The 20,125-nt window shown below is 55.6% G+C and overlaps 1 pseudogene; it reads right to left on the bottom strand.

Annotated features, from left to right (window-relative positions):
- Positions 1–14,613: 14,613 nt before the first annotated feature.
- Positions 14,614–17,116, bottom strand: LOC139838333 (uncharacterized; annotated as a pseudogene).
- Between the last annotated feature and the right edge of the window lie 3,009 nt (positions 17,117–20,125).

The following is a 20,125-nucleotide window of genomic DNA, read 5'->3' as shown; positions in this document are numbered from 1 at the left end:
CGAAGGACAACGCCATGTCGGCCCCAGCACGCGCAGCCGAGTCCTTCCAGTCGAGGAAGCGATCGGGTGCGGTCTCGAGCCACTTGATAAGCTTGGACAGCTCGCCAGGCAGCGTCTCCGTCGGCCAGAGCAGCTGGAACAACTCCTCCGCCGCCTTCCTGAGCTCATAGCCCAGCATAGTTATCGGCTCGACACGGGCGGCCATGGATGCCAGGTAGTCATCCATGGAGAAGTGCACAGAACTCTCCTCGCCGGTGGCTTGCCGGCGGGCCTCCCGCGCCTGGCCGGCTGCTGCTAGCGCCGCCTCCTGCGCCTCGGGGAAAGCCGCTGCAAAGACAAAACATGTCAAATAACCTGAAGATCCGACTGACCACAGCCGGCAGATACTTGCCGACTGCAATCAGCCGCAAGCCAGGGAAAGGATAGAAAAATACAAAATTTCGAAGTAAAAGTAGACTGGCGGCAGCCGGCGAGAAACGCCGCCTGCCCCCAGCCTGAAGATGGAGATCATCGAAGTACAGGTAGACTGGCGGCAGCCGGCAAGAAACGCCGCCTGCCCCCAGCCTGAAGATGATCATCGAAGTAAAAGTAGACTGGCGGCAGCCGGCAAGAAACGCCGCCTGCCCCCAGCCTGAAGATGGAGATCATCGAAGTACAGGTAGACTGGCGGCAGCCGGCGAGAAACGCCGCCTGCCCCCAGCCTGAAGATGGAGATCATCGAAGTACAGGTAGACTGGCGGCAGCCGGCGAGAAACGCCGCCTGCCCCCAGCCTGAAGATGATCATCGAAGTAAAAGTATACTGGCGGCAGCCGGCGAGAAATGCCGCCTGCCCCCAGCCTGAAGATGGAGATATCGATCGATGAAGTGGTTTCACCTGCTGGCTGCCAACCTAAGCCGGCAGCCGACAGCCGAAAGCCGGCAAAGGGGAAGAAAGAGATGCAAGGACTCACCCGCCAAGCCACGGTCGAGCGCGCTAATCTCTGACACCCACCGCTTGGCGGTGGCCGACAGCTCGTTGGACTTGGAGGTCACCTCGTCCCGAAGCTTCAGGCGCTGCTGATCCACCTCCTCCAGCCGCTTCTTGAGGTTTTCCACCTCCTCTCGCCCAACCCGCTTGGCAGCTTCAAGCTCAACAAGGTGGTTGGCCTCGAGTCGGCGCAGCCGTGCCAGCTCCCCGTCAGTCTCCCGTGCCTTGACGGCTGCGGCCTGGACCGCCTTCTCGCTCTCGGCGCATTGAGCACGGGCGGCCCGAAGGTCCTCCTCCAGTTGCGGGACCCGGGCGGCAGCAGCTGCAAGCCGGCAAAAGAAGCCGTCAGCCGGATAAAATCAAAGAAAAAGAAAGTCAAAAAGAAAAAAGGCCTTACCCTTGGCAACCTCCAGCTCGCGGGCGAAGTCGGCCCGCTCCCTCTTGGCCTTGTGATAGCTGGCCACGAGCCGGTTGTGCAAGGCGGTCCGCCTGGCCTCAACCGCCTGAGAAATGAAAAAAATGAGCGTTCGGACGAAGCCCGGACCGGCTCCAAGCAGCCGGCCCACGCCTCGGAGGGCTACCAGGACAATACCAAAATTGCAGAAAAGAGCATACATAAACTTACCTTGTCAGCCTTCTCCAGCCGCGCCACCCGGGCCTCGACCTCGGCGGCCTGGGCCTTGACACTGGCACGCAAGCCGGAGAAGAACATCTCCTTGGGCGCCATGCCTTTGTGCCCCTCTCGACTGGTCACCTCGCAGATGTCCGCCTGGCGCCAATCCTTCTCCATGGTGCCGGCCGAGCCGAAGCTTGAGTCGGAGGCGGACACCACGTTCAGCAACGAGGCGGCCGGCGAGATGTGAAGACCTTGGGGCGCCTGCGCTGGGCCTTTCGCCATCACCCGTGCCCTGGCATCCACGCCGGCCGAATGCGCCGGCTCCTGCCCCCCCCCCCCCCCCGGCTCCTCCCTCGCCGGCTCCGAAGATGAAGGCGGCACGGTCGAAGCCGTTGGCCCGGTGGGGTTAGCAGACCCTGGCGCAGGCGGCGCCTCGTCTGAACTCGCATCCAAGATAACGACGTCGGGCGCGGGCCCGCCGGCTCCGGCCGCGGTAGGCGCTGCCCCGCCGGCTCCGGTCGCGCCGGACGCGCCCCCACCGGTTCCGGCCGCAGATCTTATAGGCGGGCGCGGCGCGGGAACATGTCGTCGATTGAAGGTTGGCCGGCACGACGAGCCGGCCCGCTCCGGGAGCCGGGAGCCGGGCGCATCCCCGAAGATGCAGCCGAAGAACCCACCCCCGCAGTAGGCGGCGGGACGACAGGCGGCACGACGACGGGCGGCGTGCGCGAACGCGGCGCAGGCTGCGGAGTCGGCTCCCTCCTCTGCCGCTGGAGCGACGACGCAACGCTGGGAGTCGGGCGAGAGCCGCCGCCCTTGGAAAACTTGATGGCGGCCCTGGAGGGTCGAACAAGAAAAAGATAAGCAAAAGAGGAAAAGAAAAAGGAATCAAACGGTAAAGGCAAAAGACTCACCCGGCCGCCTCCGGAACCTTCCTGGGCCCCGCCTGGCGCTGCTTCTTCAGCTTCGCCTCCAGCTGGGCGGTGGTCCGATCACTGACCCGCTTCCGCCCCTTGGGCGCGGACGAGGAAGTCGCTGAAGTCGCAGGCGGCCTCGTCGACAGAGGCACCGCGCGAATCGGCACTGAGGTGGACGGCGCCTACTCCTGCTCCCCCCTGCTAGTGCGGAGACGGCGGCGGATCGTGTTGCCCCTGGGCGGCTTGCTCAGCCGCCTCCGGGCTCTCGTCGTCGCCGGCTTGGTCAGCCGGATCAACGTGATCCGGCGTCCAATGTTTATGCTCCAGGTCGCCGTCCTCAACCGGCTGCCGGGCGAAAAGCTGCAGACAGGAAAACGTCAAGACAAAAGCCGGCCACGCAGCCGCAAGCCGGCATCCGGCCAGAAAAAGAAACTTACCACGGGCGGCAGCTCCTTCCGGCTGTAGGGCTCCATCCCCCAGTTCCAGTTGTCGGGCAACTTTGCCTGGGAGACAAAGTTCACCCGTTTGGCGACTTGGGCGGGGGTGAGCTCCAGTTTGGATGTCCGGGTCGGATCGAACCGACCGGACATGTGGCAGATCTTGTGGGCGTGTGCCTGCAGAGGCAGCACCCGGCGGGAGGCATAGCAGCAGAGGAGGTCGGCTGCGCACAGCCCGCCTTCGGTGACGCACTCCTGGAGGAAGTCCCAGAGCATGTTCACCTCCGCATCCGGGTCCGCCGACTTGTGGTTGGCGCCCCAGTTGAGCCGAGCAGTCGGCGGGTTCGGGTTGTACTCCGGCAGGTTGATCCAATCAAACATTGGGTTGTCACTCTTCACGTAGAAGAACGACATTTGCCACTTCTTCACCGAGTCCACAGTCGGGATCTTCGGGAAGGGCGTGGCTGTGCGGGAGTAGATCGAGGCGGCGCCGCAGGCTCGCATGTGGCCGTCGGTGGTCTGCGTCTTCAAGTAGAAGAGCCGGCTCCAGAATTCTATGTCAGGCCACAAGCCGGCGTAGCCCTCCATGAAGGCCACATAGCAGCTCAGCGTGACGAAGGCGTTGGCCGGCAGGTGGTGCGGCTGCAGGCCGAAGAAGTCCAGAAATTGGCGGAGGAAGGGCGAAGCCGGCAGGCCCAGCCCCCGGTCGAAGTGCGCCCTGAAGACGACGCGCTCGCCGGGCTGCGGATCCGGCGCCACCTCCTCCCCCGGAGCTCGCGTGATCACCTCCGACGGGATCCGGCGCAGGCGCACGAGGCGAGCAATGTCGTCGTCCCTCATGTACGAGCCCTCCCACGAACCAGCCGGGAGAGCCATCGCCGTAGAGGAGGAAGACGAAGAAGACCAAGAAAGTGCGAAGGGCGACGAGGAGCCACCCGATGGCGGCGAGCACGGCGGCGGAAGACGTACCGTGGAAACGCGGGGACCCGTGGTGCCGGATCGAGGCGGAGAAAGCTGCAGCCCGGCGGAGGAGCTTGGCCGCAGTTGTTCGCCGGAGTCCGCCAGGGGGCCGCCGGTGAGATCGCCTGGGCGCGAGGAAGATTGCTCGGGCAGAAGAGAAGAGCAGAGCGTGGGCGCGAGGAAGAAGAGGTGCGGTGAAGCGCCTCGGTACCGCCCCGCCGGCATTTATAGGCGCCTGCCATGCGTGGGACGTGGCCAAGTGGGGAGCGTGGCCCACGACGCGGGATTCACTGCGCCATAACTCCCCCCCACGACCGCTGCGGTTACCAGAAACGGCCACACCACGTCGCCCACTACCGCATAAAATCCGGACGAAACGGTGATGTGACCAGACGCAGCGGCCACAGCAGTTACCGTCAGAGCCGTCAAGTCGGGCGCAGGGCCCGAGGCGGCGGAGACTCCGGCGCGCCCAAGCCGTAGCCGGACGTCCCTCTCCAATTCGGCTCAAACTCTCCGAGTAAGGCGGAGAAGCCTCCAACACTTGAGAAATATAAAAACCTGCGTAACAAAGCAGCGTCCGGCTCGAGAGCAGCCGGATGAAGCAAGCCGAATGGGGGCGCAGCCGGCTGAACGGAAATTCTCAGCCGGCCCCTCGAGTGCTTGTCAAATACAATCTGTGGGATCAAAGACTAACGGTCAGGAAAACCTGCCCAGGTCCTTCTTTGTGCAAGACCTTGCCAGCTTCAGGGGCTAATGTCGGGGGGAAGACCCCGGGTAGGGCAAAGGACTGAGAATAGCCGGCTCAAGGCCGGCTGGCTCGCGGCAAAGGCCGGCTGAGGAGCAGCCGGCTGGAGCCGTGGCCGGCTGCCTTGGGAGCCGGCTGGTTCAAAGTCCACGCTTGTCTGGCCATAGCCGGCTGCGCTATGGCTGGGCCGGCTTCAACTTGTCATATCCGGCTTCGTCTGTCTCTCCCCTGACCGGCTTCAAGCTGGTAAGCCTTGCAGGAGAAGGAACTGGAAAGGTGATCCGGCTGCCGAAGTCCACGATGACCTCATCTCCTTAAAGTACGGGGCACTGTAGAGCAACAGTGCCTCTGCCGGACACGCGCTCATGCTCACGCCGCGCCGTACGGCTACAGGCCGTCGACAGCGACACGGATGCTTCCTCTCCATACCGCTGACTTCGACAGGAGACGAGACAGGGCCTCAACGCCTCACCTGCTTCTGACATCGGCGCCTCGGGAAGGAGCGGGAAGCCGGAGCCGGCCATGCCGACCACCACGTCATAGGGACTTCTTTGTATATTGCCAGTGTCTATATAAGCTGGGCAACCCCTCTCGTGCAGGGGGACGATCGATCCTTTCATTCATTCTAGTCTTAGAGCTGCCCTGTGAGAGAGACCTTCGTCTACCCTAGCCTCCCAGGGCCAGCCGGATACAGCTCAAGGAGCACCATTGTACTGTGATACCACTTATACACTCATAGCAGGAGTAGAGGTGTTACCTCCACAGGAGGGCCTCGAACCTGGGTACGTCCTCGTGTGCTCTTGCTCATACCCGCATCCGGATCCGCCATAGAACATACTAGGAACCACTCTCATAAGCCACCCTATGGCATATGCCGTGCCAAAACCACGACATCCTTTTCTTCCTCAAACAAGGCGAATTTTTTCTTTTTGGTTGCTCACTATATTGATTCTCTCTTTTCATCGTAGGCTCCTTTTTAGATGCTGCTGCCAAAGAACACAGAGTAAACTTGCGTGTTGGAACTCTTACGCGACTTGCTGCCGAAGGTAATGTTGATTTCTAGGCAGACGAGACGCGCTACAGACGTATTGTCCAGTTCCAAGATCGTGCTGCTCAAACTCGAGTATTCACTGACCTGTGCCGTGACACCCTTAGCCTTGTTTATAAGACCATGTTTCCTCGCAATCCTCAACCCGACAACTTCAATGATCTGATAAAAAAAGTTCAAAGATGTACAAGCTGTTCATGACCTTGTGAAGGTGCAGATGATTTCCGGGGCAAAGTTTGCTCTTATCTGGGTGAAAATTTGCCACTCGAAGATTGATATTGACGACGTTGTGAAGGGTGTTCTTTCGAGGTGCTCAAAAAGGAGAATAAACCTTGACCGTCACATTGAAGCGGTTCATGGTCCTGCCGAACAAATAATTGAGAAACTGCTTAGTATGGACTCTGACTTTTACAGGGGCGCCCAGCATGATTGCTCCACTCGCCAAAATGTAGATAAGTGGATGTGATATTCTTGTGTAACTTTGCATAACTATATTGTCTTGTTCATGAAGTTTAAGCCAAAACACCTCTCTGTAGATATATTGTACTTGTTGTATACTTTATTTCTTGATCATCAGATGATTGTATAAATGAAGATATACTATCTTTTTGCACTATATTTATAATTTTGCGAGACACTTATAAGGTCAAAGCAAACTTTATTTTGGGGAGGTCGACTATTTTGAGATGTTAATTTTCGACCCAGCCCCCGAGTATCGGTGTGGCGCGAGTCGTTGGTTAATTGTATCCACGAGGCTTGTGTCAAGCCAAGGCGAATATTTGATTATGGTCGAGTTGACTGTATTGATTTTTGCGGGTAGAGCCCCCGAGCGTATCTTGCGAAGGACAATAAACAAGAATTTGTTGACATCACTATTTTTATTCGCGTCATTCTATATTTCAGCAAAGCAAGCCCGCCTCATTAAAAACCTTTCAGTCCCACTTGGTACCCTGAGAGGAAAAGAGTGCGTCTAAAAACTTGCGAGCTGTTCGAGTACATTTTATGTTTACATGGTGCTGCTAAACCCTGCTTGCTTCCTCTTACGCGTAGAATCATCGCAACTGAGCAATGTTCCACGGGTTCCCTTCATCTTTGCCTGTCTTCTTGTCTTTTAGTCAATAAGCTCCGCCTAGAATAACTTCGGTAACGATGTATGGTCCCAACCATGGTGATTCCAGCTTTTCATGTCCATCTTGCTTGAGTCGAAGGACTAAATCTCCAACTTCAAAAGATCTGGGTCGCAACCAACGGCTGTGGTAATTCTTGAGGTTCTGCTGATATGCGCTCACTCTGGATAACACGACATCCCTTGCTTCATCGACTGCGTCAACGTCGTCTTCGAGTGCTCGTTGCGATGTTTCTTCTTCATACTCCACAACTCGAGGAGAGTTATGTTCTATTTCTATCGGGAGTACAGCCTCGGCGCCGTGAACCAGGAAGAAAGGAGTTTCCTGAGTTGCTGTGTTGGGTGTTGTTCGCAAGCTCCATAACACGGAGGGTAACTCGTCGGCCCAAGCGTGCCTTGCTTTTTCGAGTGGTGCTAATAACCGCTTCTTGATGCCGTTGCAGATGAGGCCATTTGCTTTTTCATCCTAGCCATTGGTTTGTGGATGTGCTACGGACGCAAACTGCAACTTAATTCCCACACCTTCGCAATAATCCTTGAATTCTCGGGAGGTGAAATTGCTGTCGTTGTCTGTCACTATGTTGTTAGGGACACCAAACCGAAAAACTATTCCCTTAATCAAATTTACTGCTGCTGTTGCGTCTGCTGTTGTTACTGGCTTTGCTTCAATCCACTTGGTGAACCTGTCGACTGCTACGAGCAAATAAACATGTCCTCCTGGCCAAGATTTATGCAACTTTCCCACCATATCGAGTCCCCATTGGGCGAAAGGCCATGCTAGAGGTATTGGCATTAGCTCGAATGCTGGAGAATGAGGTTTGGACGCAAATCTCTGGCAGGCTTCACAGGTACGCACGATGTCCTTCGCATCTTCTATGGCTGATAACCAGTAAAAACCAGCTCGAAAAGCTTTGGCTGCAATTGCTCGACTGCTTGCGTGGTGGCCACATATCCCTTCATGTATATCTTTGAGTTTGAGTCGCCCTTCTTTGGGTGTAATACATCTCTGCAGGACACCCGATATACTACATTTATATAGTTCTTCTTTGACCACTGTGAATGCTTTAGATCACCTGATAACTCTTCGTGCTTCTACTGGATCTTCCGGTATTTCTTTCTTTGTGATATATGCCAGATACGTTTGCATCCATGGGATTTGTATCATCATCACCTCTTCTGGCTCCTCCTCTTCGTCAGAAGTCGACGGTTCTGGAGCTGCTGCAGCCCCCGAGGCTTTTTTGGGCTTATCTTTTTTCTTCGACTACTTCTGCACTACAGACTTCTTCGGCTTGGTTGATCTCTCACTAATTTCTTCCCAAAACACTCCTGGTGGTATGGGCAAGCACTGTGACCTGATGTTTGCCAGGACATCGGCTTCATCATTGCTGAGTCTACTCACATGATTTACTTCACACCCGTTGAAGGTTTTCTCGAGTTCATTGTATGCGTCCCTGTATGCTATCATGCTGTCATTGACTGCGTCGCACTTGTTCATCACCTGTTGTGCTACCAACTGAGAATCGCCGAAAAAATTTAGGCGTGTGGCGCCGCATGCTTTTGCCATCTTCATCCCATGGAGAAGAGCCTCGTATTCTGCTTCATTATTTGACGTGTTGGGGAAGGTCATCCGCAGTATGTACTTCATCTTGTCACCTTGCGGGGAAACAAGTATCACGCCTACTCCTGCTCCTTCTGTTCTCTTGGACCTGTCAAAATTCATGGGCCAGGTACTCGACAAGTCCGGCGGCCCCGTGTTCTGGAGTTCCATCCACTCTGCGACAATGTTCGGCAGAATTTGTGACTTGATTGCTTTTCTTTTTTTATATGTGATGTACCGAGGGGAAAGTTCTATTCCCCAAAGGGGACACGTCCTGTAGCTTATGGATTGTTCAAGATGTTCAAGAGAGGCGCCTCGTTAACCATTACGATCGGGTGTGCCGAAAAGTAGTGTCTTAGCTTTCTTGCTGACATGAAAACTCCATACGCTAACTTCTGGTAGTGCGGGTAACGTTGCTTTGACGGAGACAAAACTTCGCTAAGGAAATATACGGGATGCTGGACCCCATGGATTTTCCTTCTTCTTCCCGCTCCACGACGAGGACCGTACTGACCACCTGTGGTTTGGCCGCGATATATAATAGCAGGGGTTCTTTTTCTCTTGGCGCCACTAGTACCGGTGGTGTCGAAATAGTATGCTTCAGGTGCTCAAAGGCCTTATCTGCTTCTTCGTTCCACTCGAATTTTTCTCCTTGCTTTATAAGCGCGTAGAAAGGCAGCGCTTTTTCTCCCAACCTGGCGACGAATCTGCTTAAAGCTGCAACTTGCCCCGTCAGCTGTTGTATCTCCTTGAGCTTGGTTGGTTTCCTCATCATCAGGATAGCTTGTATTTTTTCTGGGTTTGCTTCAATTCCCCTAGCCGACACCAAGTATCCGAGGAGTTCTCCCGCAGGAACACCAAAGGAACATTTCGTCGGGTTCAGCTTGATGCGAAACTTCTCGATCTTGTCGAATGTTTCTCGAAGATCGTCAATGAGGGACAACCCCTGTTTTGTCGTGATGACCACGTCATCGATATATACTTGGACGTTCTTGCCAATCTGTGTGGCGAGGCATTTTTGCATCATCCTCTGATATGTTGCTCCTGTGTTTTTTAACCCGAAGGACATTGTTCTGTAACAAAACACGCCGTAAGGGGTTATGAAAGCTGTTTTGACCTCATCTTCTTCTTTCAGTCGGATCTGGTTGTAACCAGAATATGCATCCAGGAAGGAAAGATATTCACAACCTGCGTGGAGTCGATAATTTGATCAATCCTCGGGAGGGGGAAGTGATCCTTTGGGCAGTGTTTATTGAGACACGTGAAGTCGACGCACATGCGAAGGACTTCAGTGTTTTTCTTGGGGACCAACACTGGGTTAGCAACCCAAGTGGCCTCCATTTTTATTTCCTTGATGAAACCAGCGTCTTCAAGTCGATGAATTTCTGACAACATGGCCTTTCGGTTTAGCTCGGAGAAATGGCACAAGGGTTGTCGAATTGGTCTGGCTCTTGGATCCAAATTGAGTGCATGCTCGGCAAGTTTCCTGGGTACTCCTGGCATGTCAGCTGGACACCATGCAAAGATTTCCCAGCGCTCACGGAGGAACTCGACAAGCGCGCTTTCCTATGCGCTGTCCATGTTGGTCGCGATGGATGTCGTCTTCTTAGGATCTGTCGGGTGAACTTGTACTTCTTGGGCATCCTTGGAGGTGTCGAAAGGTTGTTCTTGCAAAGGTCGACCTCCATCTGGTAACACATCGTGGTTGGTGGTAAGCTTGGTCGCCTCGTACTCAGCTTGCATTCTGAATGACTCGGAGAGTTTGTGAAAATCTATGTCGCACTTATCTGACAGGGCAAAAATTCCCTTGACCGTGATCGGGCCCTTAGTTCCGGGGATCCTCCACAATAGATATGTATAGTGTGGCACTGCCATGAATCTGGCGTACGCGGGTCGTCCTAAGAGGGCGTGATATTGCGATGGCCAATCAATGACCTCGAACTCGAGCTTCTCTTTCCTGAAGTTTTCTATTGTTTCGAACTATACGTCGAGTGCTATTTTGCCTAGGGGATATGTTGGTTTCTCGGGTGTGATACCATGGAAACGTGTGTTTGTTGGTGCCAGGTTAGCCAACGAGATGTTCATCTTCCTCAATGTATCCGCATAAATGAGGTTTATGCTGCTCCCTCCATCGATAAATATGCGGGAGACATCGTATCCTTCAATTACTGCTGGTAGCAGCATTGCTGAGTGTCCTGGACGCGGCACCTGGGGGGGTGATCTTCTATGCTGAATCCTATTGGTTGACCTGATAAATTTAGGTACTCGATGGTTGGCGGAGGTGCCAACACTGCCATGTTCACTTGCCGAGAAATCAGCTTCTGCGATCTATTCGATGATCTGCCCTTCTGGATCATCGACACTGCTCCCCTTGTACGTGTGAACTCCTCGTCAGTGTTTGAAGGACCCGCAATTTGCAACTGATGCTGGTTTGCACTGGTGATTGCGGGTGGTGGTGGCAATGGTACGTGCACCTCACTCCTTGGTCCTTGCGCCTATCCCCCTCTGATCACTTCTGCTTGCATGTTCTCTGACGCTCTTCGCAGAGCTTGAAATGTTCGACAGTCTTTCTGGAGGTGACCCGATTGTCTCCTCCCATCAGAATCAACGTAGAAGTGCATCTGACACGGTGCATTCAAAAGTTCTTCGGGTGACACGTTGTATGGCCGTGGATACCTAGGTCGATTATTTTGTCTGCTAGAGCTTGGTGCATCTCTATTGTCACTTCGTTATTCATTGCTCCTGCGATAATCATCGTGATGGTTGCTACCATTATTATTGCGGAAGCCAGCCGAGACTTGGCTGGGACTGTCGTAATCCATAAAGTTACGAAAACGTCGCCGGTGTTGATTGTTGTTTCTGTTGCGATCTTCTTTGGGTGATCGAGGCCGTTTGTTCTAGACGGCATCTTCACCATCAGCCCACCTATTTGCTGTTTCCATGAGTTCTGCCACTGTTCTCGGGTTGGATCTTCCCAATTCCTCCACGAGGTCTCTTCTGCGGATTCCTGCAATGAATGCGTCGATCGCCCTTTCATCAGACACATGTTCAGCCGAGTTTTTGATAAGACTCCACCGCTGGATATATGCTCGCATGGATTCGCCTGATTTTTGCGTGCAAGTTCTCAACTGCTCCATCGATGCTGGTTTTTTACAAGTGGGTCTGAAGTTCTGTATGAACAGGTTCTCGAAATGTTCCCAACTATCTATGGATCCTTCGGGTAACTTCCCCATCCAAGATATTGCGGCTCCGCTCAAGTGGACTTGGTTGCTTTGCATAGCTGTCGCTCTCGTACCACCCATTAACTTCACTGTTTCCAGATAATCGACCAACAAATCTTCTGGATCTTGAAGTTCGTCAAACTTTTTATATCTGTCGGGTAGTTTAAAGCTGGTGGGTACTCGAGTCTTACGAACCCTTCGGGTAAAGCAAGGGAGTCCACACAATTCTTCCTCACTATCCTTTGTTGTTTGATGATTTTCTCGGGTTCTATTCTCCCGAACTCTTTCTTCTCGTGCTCTGTCGACCCGAGCCTGGGCTGTGGTGTTTCTTGTGTCACCTTCTCTCTGGATAACTCGAATTGCCGCCACTATGCGTCGAGGACTATTTTGTCTTGGACTATTTCGGCGTGGAGAATTTGCAGGTTGTTGTACTATTTCTCTCCCCGCTATTGTTGCGCCCATAACACCGATTCCTGCCATAGCCATCTGGTACAATGATGCCCGAGGATCTCCTTGGGGTGGTCTGGTTGCCATCAAATATGCGTGTTTTGTCATGTATCCTGCATCTGGCATTTTCGGTATTATATGCCCTCTCGTGTCTATCGACATAAAGGACGTGTCGAGATTTTGGACCAGACTTTCTCGCTCAGCTTCGGGTATGCCTGCCATCCGAGATCTTGCTCTTCCACGACTATCTCTGTGGTTATCTGCTGAATTCCTCGAGTGTGTACTCAAGTTGGCTCTGCGCTCGCTAGAAGCGTCTGCTGCAGCTCTTCTCTCATCAAGCTTCCGTTGCAGCTTTTCCAACTCGCGTCTCGCACGACTGAGTTTATATTGATACGCCTGTAGCGCTGCTGCCGAGGCTTGTGTGGTCATCAGCTCTGTACCGTTTACAGCTCTTGTAGCTCTATCTCACGCCTCTTGCGGTAGCTGCACCTTTTCTCTTGGTTGAGCTCCCACATACTTGTTTCCTGTTCCTCTTGTGAGATCTGCGGGATCGACATAGGGGTTGCCTAGATCGTCGAAAGCCTCAGATTGTTCATCTTCGTCGACCTCACGACCTGATGCCGTGATCACGCAGACTTGATGGTATGTTGTATTTGCACTCCCGTCAAGCTCAGGATTTTGAATCGTCGGGTTCCTGCTGCGTGACACTGAGTTCAACGTCCACGCAATATACATAGGGTAGGTGACACCGTCGTATAGATCGGCGAAGACCTCCTTGCTATCAGTGAAATTGGTTGTGTTGGTGAAGTCGAAGTTGGTGAAGCTTTCAGAATCGCTATCTTGAGACACATCGGTTTCCGTGACCGACCCGAAAGTCATCTCACCGAACAGATCGGCGAGTTTTCCGCTATCAGCGGGCTTGGTGAAGCGTGGCGGCGAAACTTCCTCGTCGCCTGACTCAACGGATGACGCTGACGATCCCGAGCAATCAGGCTCGGCCACCGACAGTCCGAAAAAAATCGGTGCCGAAAAACGGTGCGATCCCTCTTTCCCGACGAGGAAGCGGAAGCTCCCGAACGTCATCTCCATTGATTCCTCCAGACTGGCATATGCATGCAAACGGGCGGGAGGGTGAGGAATAAAATCAACGAGACCAGATTGGATCTGTTTACCTCCTTCCGTCGCGCTGCTTGATGCCGACGATGATGTTGACGATGCCATCGAGATCAGGACCTTGCTACCTCCAATTCCCACAGACGGCGCCAATTGACGAGGTATCAACTCGTCAATGCCTACGGATTGTAGACTTAGGGTATCGTAGAAAGTAGAGGGCAAGTAGATCTCGAAGGTTGTCAGACAAACTAAGGCGTCTAACTCGACAAGTTACGGTGGCTAGGATTTCAGAATGATTTCGATCCTGATTTCATCCTCGGCTTCCCCTTTATATAGGAGGCAAGCCGAGGCTTTTCCGTGTCGCACAAGTACAAATTATCGGGCCGCACCAGGCCTTTTCCTATATTGATTACAAGTTTCCTGATATAACTATGCTTTCCTAATCCAAATATCTTCATCCTTCTGGGCTTCCGAATCTTTGAGTCCATGGGCCTTTTGCTCCAATAATAGTCCAGGGGTATGTACGCGACATGCCCCTTAGGCATACCTATGTCAGAGGCAGAGGAAACTTATCTTTGAAGCGAGGTGCCCCCGCAAAGGAACTTATCCCAGATCCTCTGCGAGGGACGTCTTGTAATGGTAGCACTGTCAGTTCCTCGAGGAGGTAACTTAAGCGTCCATGGTTCCCGCGATGGAGAATTATCGGTTCCTCATAGAGGATGCCCAAGTGTCCATTTTCCACCTTGCAATGGAGCACTATCGGTTCCTCATGGAGGATGCCCTAGTGTCCATTTTCCACCTTGATGGAGCACTATCGGATCCCCATGGAGGATGCCCTAGTGTCCATTTTCACCTGCACTCTGTATTCTTTGGTTCCCGTGCGTGTGGTGCTCGAGATATCCAGCGCCCAAGTACCTTGGTGAGGTGGCCGTGACGGGTAGCGACCCCGAAACCAGAGCTCAGTAATCCAGGCTTGAGGCCTTAGTGGCTGATCCCGGATAGAACACCATGCCCAGCCCCCGCTCGAGTGGTGCACGTCAGAGGGGTACTCTAGAATGTAAGAGGGTTTTCTCAAAGAGATTGGTTTGGCTACGGCGAGAGCACATTAGATGTGGTGGCACATATATTTTTGAAAATGTTTTTTTTTTGCTTTCGAATACGGCGAGAGCACATTAGATGTGGTGGCACGTAATACATCCGCTGTGACAGGTGCACGGGGTCTGAGGAAGCCTCAAAAAAGCAAAAAAAACAGCCGCCGCGACAAGTGCACGGGGCTCCCTCGGGGAGGGCTGAAACTCACACGGACACGGGGTGTCGACGCTTACTGTGAGGTCCAATTGGAGAAGGGCGCGCACAACACCATCGTGGCTTGGGGAGCTCGTAAAGATGGGCCGACCCAGTTCGTACCGTGACTAGTGTCACTGATAGAACTTTCGAAGATGCTGGATGTTCCAGGCGTTTGGCAGCACATCTCCATCTTCATTCTCAAGGCGCACTGCTCCCGGCCTTGAGACATGAGCGACCCTGAATGGGCCGTCCCACATCAGCGAGAGCACGTGGAGGCCTTCTCGAGAGAGTACGCGCCGCAGCACAAGGTCGCCTACCTCGAGCGTGCGGACGTGGATGTTGCGGCTGTGGTAGCGACACAGAGCTTGCTGGTACCGGGCCGCACGGACGGCGACCCGGTGTCGAGCCTCCTCCAGGAGACTGAGGTCGTCCTGCCGTAGCTCATCTTGTTGAGTCTCGTTGAAGGCGAGGACTCTTGGAGAGCCGTGCTTGAGCTCGGCGGGGATGACCGCTTCAGCGCCGTAGACGAGGAAGAAAGGAGTCTCCCCAGTCGGCTTCGTGGCCGTGGTGCGGATTGACCAGAGCACCCCTTCGAGGGCGTCCAGCCACCCTTTGCCACATGCCTTCAACTTCTTCTAGAAGCTCCTTGTCTTGAGCCCCTTCAGGACCTCGCCGTTGGCACGCTCAGCTTGGCCGTTGCTTCGAGGGTGGGCGACGGAGGCGTAGTTGATCTTGGTGCCCATGTCAGCGCACTAGGACTTGAAGAGCCCACTGGTGAATTGGCTGCCGTTGTCCGTGATGATGCGGTTGGGGACGCCGAAACGGCAAACCAAGCCCTCGATGAACTTCACCGTGGATCTGGCAGGAATGGACCGCACAGCTTCCACCTCCACCCACTTGGTGAACTTGTCGACGGCGACGAAGAGGAACCGGTAGCCCCCAAGCGCCCGTGGAAACGGCCCAAGGATGTCCAGTCCCCAGACCGCGAATGGCCATGAGAGTGGAATGGTTTGAAGCCCTTGCGCCGGTTGATGAATCTGCTTGGCGTGGAACTGGCATGCTTCGCAGCACTTGACGATCTCGATGGCGTCGTCGAGGGCCGTGGGCCAGTAGAAGCCGCTGCGGAACGCATTCCCAGCAAGAGTTCGCGCGGAGGAGTGGTGGCTACACTCTCCAGCATGAATGTCGTCGATGAGCTTCTTGCCCTCCTCGAGGGGGATGCAGCGTAGGGCGACCCCGTTGGGGCGCCTGTAGTAGAGTTCCCCGTCGATAAGGCAGTAGTTCTTGGCGCGCCGTACCAAGCTTTCTGCCGCCGCGTCATCGTCCTCCGGGGGGAGGCCTCCCTTGAGGTAGTCCCGGATCTCGTCGATCCACCCTACCTCCTGGGGAGCGATGGCCACGACAAGACGGTTACCTGAGGACGGGCCGCAGTCGGGAGCCCCCGTGGTAGGCGGAGGTGGGAGATCCTCGGGGAGGTCCTTCTGAGACGCGGACGGGGGCCTCGTGGAGGGTTGGAACAACCTCTCCTCGAAGACACCTGGGCACTGAGCTTCTCCGCGGGATGCCTGCCGGGCAATCTCGTCGGCTTCCATGTTGTCACCGTGGTGAGCGAAGGTTAGCCCTAACCCGAGGATGTGCTTTTCCATGTGTCGCACCTCCACGAGGTAGGCTATCATGTGGTCGTCCTTCGGCTTGTAGACCTTGTTGGAGAAGTGGACAAGGAGCTGAGAGTCTCCCTCCACGATGTTGTTGGAGCACTTGTCGGTGTCCTTGAAGCGGAGCTGGACCGCGTAGCACAGCTTGTCACCCGTCGGGGAGGTAAGTATGGCTGCGGACCCAGCCCCGTGCTCGTTGAAGGCATCGTCGAAGGTCATGGACCAGAGCCTCGCGCTGAGCTTACCCGGCTGCTGGGTTTCTTCCACCACTTCCCCATCGTCGGGGGGATGCATCGGTCCATTCTGCGGTGAACTTGGCGAGGGATCGGCTCTTCTTGGTGGGAGTGGTGTCGAACGTGAGCTCGAACGGCTGCAGCTCGATGGCCCACTCCGCTACTCGCCCCATCGCGTTGGGGTTGCGCAGCACGGTCTCCAGCGGGTACTTGGTGACGACCCTGATTGGATGCGCTTGGAAGTAGGGTCGGAGCTTCCGTGACGCTATGAGAAGCGTGTAGATGAGCTTCTGCTACTGGGTGTACCGTTCGCGAGCGTCGCGCAACACCGTGCTGACGAAGTAGACCGGGTGCTGCACGAACCGGGAGGCCGAGGTTTTCTCCGGGGAAGGCTCGAGAGCCTTCGCGAGGGTCGGCTTCCCTGTAGGTCCATCGAGGCCATCCGATAGGGCTGTCTCAGCGAGGTCACCCTGCAACACTTCCAGCACACTGTCAGGGGACGTACCTTCCTCAGAGAGGTCCTGGGGCTTGGGCTTGGACTTGGATGCCTTCTTCTTGAGGGGTGGCCCTTCCCGTTCCGCCCCCAGGACCGCACTTGCCGTGCGCGGTGTGGCCGCCAGGTACAGTAGCAGAGGCTCGCGGGTTTGCGGCGCCACCATGACCGGGGGACTGGTGAGGTACCGCTTGAGTGCCGCGAAGGCCTCGTCTTCTTCTGGGGTCCACTTGAACTCGCATGTCTTCTTCATGAGTTTGAAGAAAGGCAGGGCTTTCTCACCGAGGCGAGCGATGAAGCGTCTGAGTGTCGCGAGGCACCCCGTGAGGCGCTGAATGTCCTTGATGGGGGAGCGCTGTGGCGGCGGTCTTGAACGTGCACTCTAGGGTGAGTGCGGCGTCCCGCTCGTCGTAGCGGATGGTGATGTTGTTACCTCCAGCCCCCAGCATCTTGACGACGTTGTAGGCGTGATGGGTTGCCGCCATGAACTGCACCAGGGCGGGGTAGCCGAGGATGGCGTTGTATGGTAGGTTGATGTAGGCGACATCGAAGTCGATGTGCTCGGTGCGGCAACTCCCTGGGATGCCGAACGTGACGGGGAGCCGCACCTGCCCGATGGGCGTGGTGGAACCGTCCGTGACCCTAGAGAACGGCTTCGTAGCTCTCATGCGGTCGCGGGGCACGCCCAGCTTGTCGAAGGCTTCAACAGAGAGGACGTTCAAGCCCGTGCCGCCGTCGATGAGAGTCTGAAAGACTATGGAGCCGTAGATGATGGGGGAACAAACCATAGGAAGCGCCCCCACCAGGTCGGTGGTCCTGGGATGATCCCGAAGACCGAAGGAGATGGCCTGCTGTGACCACTTGAGACGTGGTGCGCATCCAGCAGGCACCGCGGCAGCGACCGCTCGGGGGTGCTGCCACGGGTGCCTGGCAGGCCCTGGAGTGCTTGCTCCGCCGAGGAGGCAAGCAATGTTGCGGGGAGCGGCGGCAGCCGCCTCATCCCGGCTAGCATACTCGTTGGCCAGCGAGAAGAGCCTACCCGCCGTGATACCGCCAACGGGTAAGGCGTCGAGGGCGTCACGCAGCCGGACGTGGTTGGGCCCCGCCATGAAGGCGTTGTAGAGGGTGATGTCGGGGAGCCCGGGGATCCGCCGAGCAACTGACCCAAAACGCCGGACGAAGGAACGGAGCCTCTCGCCGCGGCGCTGACGCACAGCGTGGAGGGTCCGTAAGGTGGCTAGGCATTCACAGACATCTTGCAGAGCGGCCCCTCGAAGGGCGCGTCCGTTGCGGCGTCTGGACGGCCCAGCCCCCTGTCGCGCCTGTTGATTGTTCCGACTGCGGGGCGCGTTCCTGTGAAGGGCGCACCCGGCGCGGCCAGCACAGAGGTGCGGCACTGGAGGCTCGGGCTCCTGGCCGAGGAGTAGAGCCGGTGGCGGCGCAGGCGCGTCATCGGCGCCAGCCACGGGTGCTCTGGCCAGGGCGCGCGCAAGCCTGTCGATGTAGGAGAGCCACTGGTCGAGGCTGGTGCCGAGGGGGCAGGTGCGCAGGAGCTCCTGCGCCACCAAGGGCGCAGCCCCCTGCACGAGGTCGCGGTGTGGCGGGCGCCCGTCGAGCGGCCCGTCACGACTGACCATGCTTGATGAAGGTGTCGGAGAAGAACGTTGGCGTGCTTCAGTCACCTACCTGGCGCGCCAAATGCCGGAGATTCGTGTCCGCGAAGGAACACGGGTGTCACCGAACCCGAGAGGTTCGAACACTGGGGACTCAGGAACACGTCGACGCCTTCCTGACGGTGGCACTGCAGAGATGAACACGGCAGTTACCTAGGTTCAGGGCCCTCGGAGAGGTAAAACCCCTACGTCTTGCTTTGGTGGTTGTATTGCATGTCTCTGTGGAGAAGATGACCGTACAACAGTTCTAGGGTTTGAGATCGCTAAGGATCGACCCCCTCTATGCTAGCAAGGCTAGTCCTTATATAGGGGAGCTAGTCCTCTTCCCCCGAAATATCTTGAGGGGGAAGGGTTTCCACATCTCCAAATTAAGGGCGGGAAGTGCCCTCGCCCTTTACAGGATAGACCTAGTCCATGGTCGATTAAAGCATCGGTCCACGACAAAGGGTGAGGGAGGCGGTGACGCCTTCTCTGGCAGCTTGTGCCGTCCATCCCGTCTTTACACCAAAGTGGCAAAGACAGGGCCTTGGTGGCTTGGTCCTCGACGAGCCGGCCGTTGCACCAAAGTGGTAAAAGCGGGCCGTCTCCTCGGGATGGAGCATTGGGCTCAGCCTCGGCATCATCAGCGCCCGGCCAGTTTGTCCCGTAGCTCCAGTAGCACGTTCTCCTCGTCCTTGCTGGCGGGGCCAGCGATGGTGGCATCCGATGTTCCCTTGGTTGATCCTATCGTCTCCAAAGGGGCTCTCTGACTCGGAGAGGCTGGTGGCTCGGGGACCTCCGCGGGGGAGTTCCTCCCCGAGCCTGTCTTCCGCTCCAGCTGTGTGTCTCCATGAGGGTTTTACGCCTCGTGGAGCCTCACTCGGGAGTAGCCTCCTCGAGCGATTGCTTCCGAGTAGCCACTATGGGCCCAGCAACTCTAGGTCCATGGCACCTTAGTTGCCAGGGGTCCCACAAAGTGCCACAACTAGTTCGTAATGTTCTGTTTTTCCTTCGGTTCTTACGTGCGTGCAAGCTCTTGTTTCTTGTGGCCAGATGATGTTAATTTTGGGGAAGCCAGTGTGCCATGTATCCCCTTGTTCTTGTACGCAAGTATAGGTCGCGGAGCCGCTGCGAAGTGATCATCCCGCTGGGCACTGTTCACCTAGTACGCTGACGCACCTAGCTAGGTCTGCCTCGGAGATTCGGCTGGACTCTGAAACGGATTTTGCTTAGTTAGGTGGCTTCTTGGACTTGGTCTCTGGTGAAGGGAGGGGATGTGTTGCGAGGTTTCGCTGGCAAGTTTTCTCAAAACCCTTGCTTGTGGAGTCGAACATGCGTGTATGGGTACAGTAGTGCATCCCTGCAGGGTGACAATCTTTTCGAAAAGCCGTGTCCGCGGTTATGGACGACTTGGAGCTGTTTAACTCGATCATAGAACAACTTTCACCTAATACTTGTGCTAATAACTTGCTAATAATCTAGCGTAGTAAATAGCATTACTACAAGTAATCTCTAATAAAACTTATTAACCGTGTGAGTGCATGTACATTGCTTCTTCGCCTTGTGTGAAGGGGATATGTATATTTGGCTGGGTTATGCTTGAGTAGTAT

The sequence above is a fragment of the Lolium perenne genome, chromosome 3 (assembly GCF_019359855.2).
Source record: "Lolium perenne isolate Kyuss_39 chromosome 3, Kyuss_2.0, whole genome shotgun sequence".
Lineage (NCBI taxonomy): Eukaryota > Viridiplantae > Streptophyta > Magnoliopsida > Poales > Poaceae > Lolium > Lolium perenne.
This window is presented reverse-complemented; position numbering and strand designations above follow the sequence as displayed.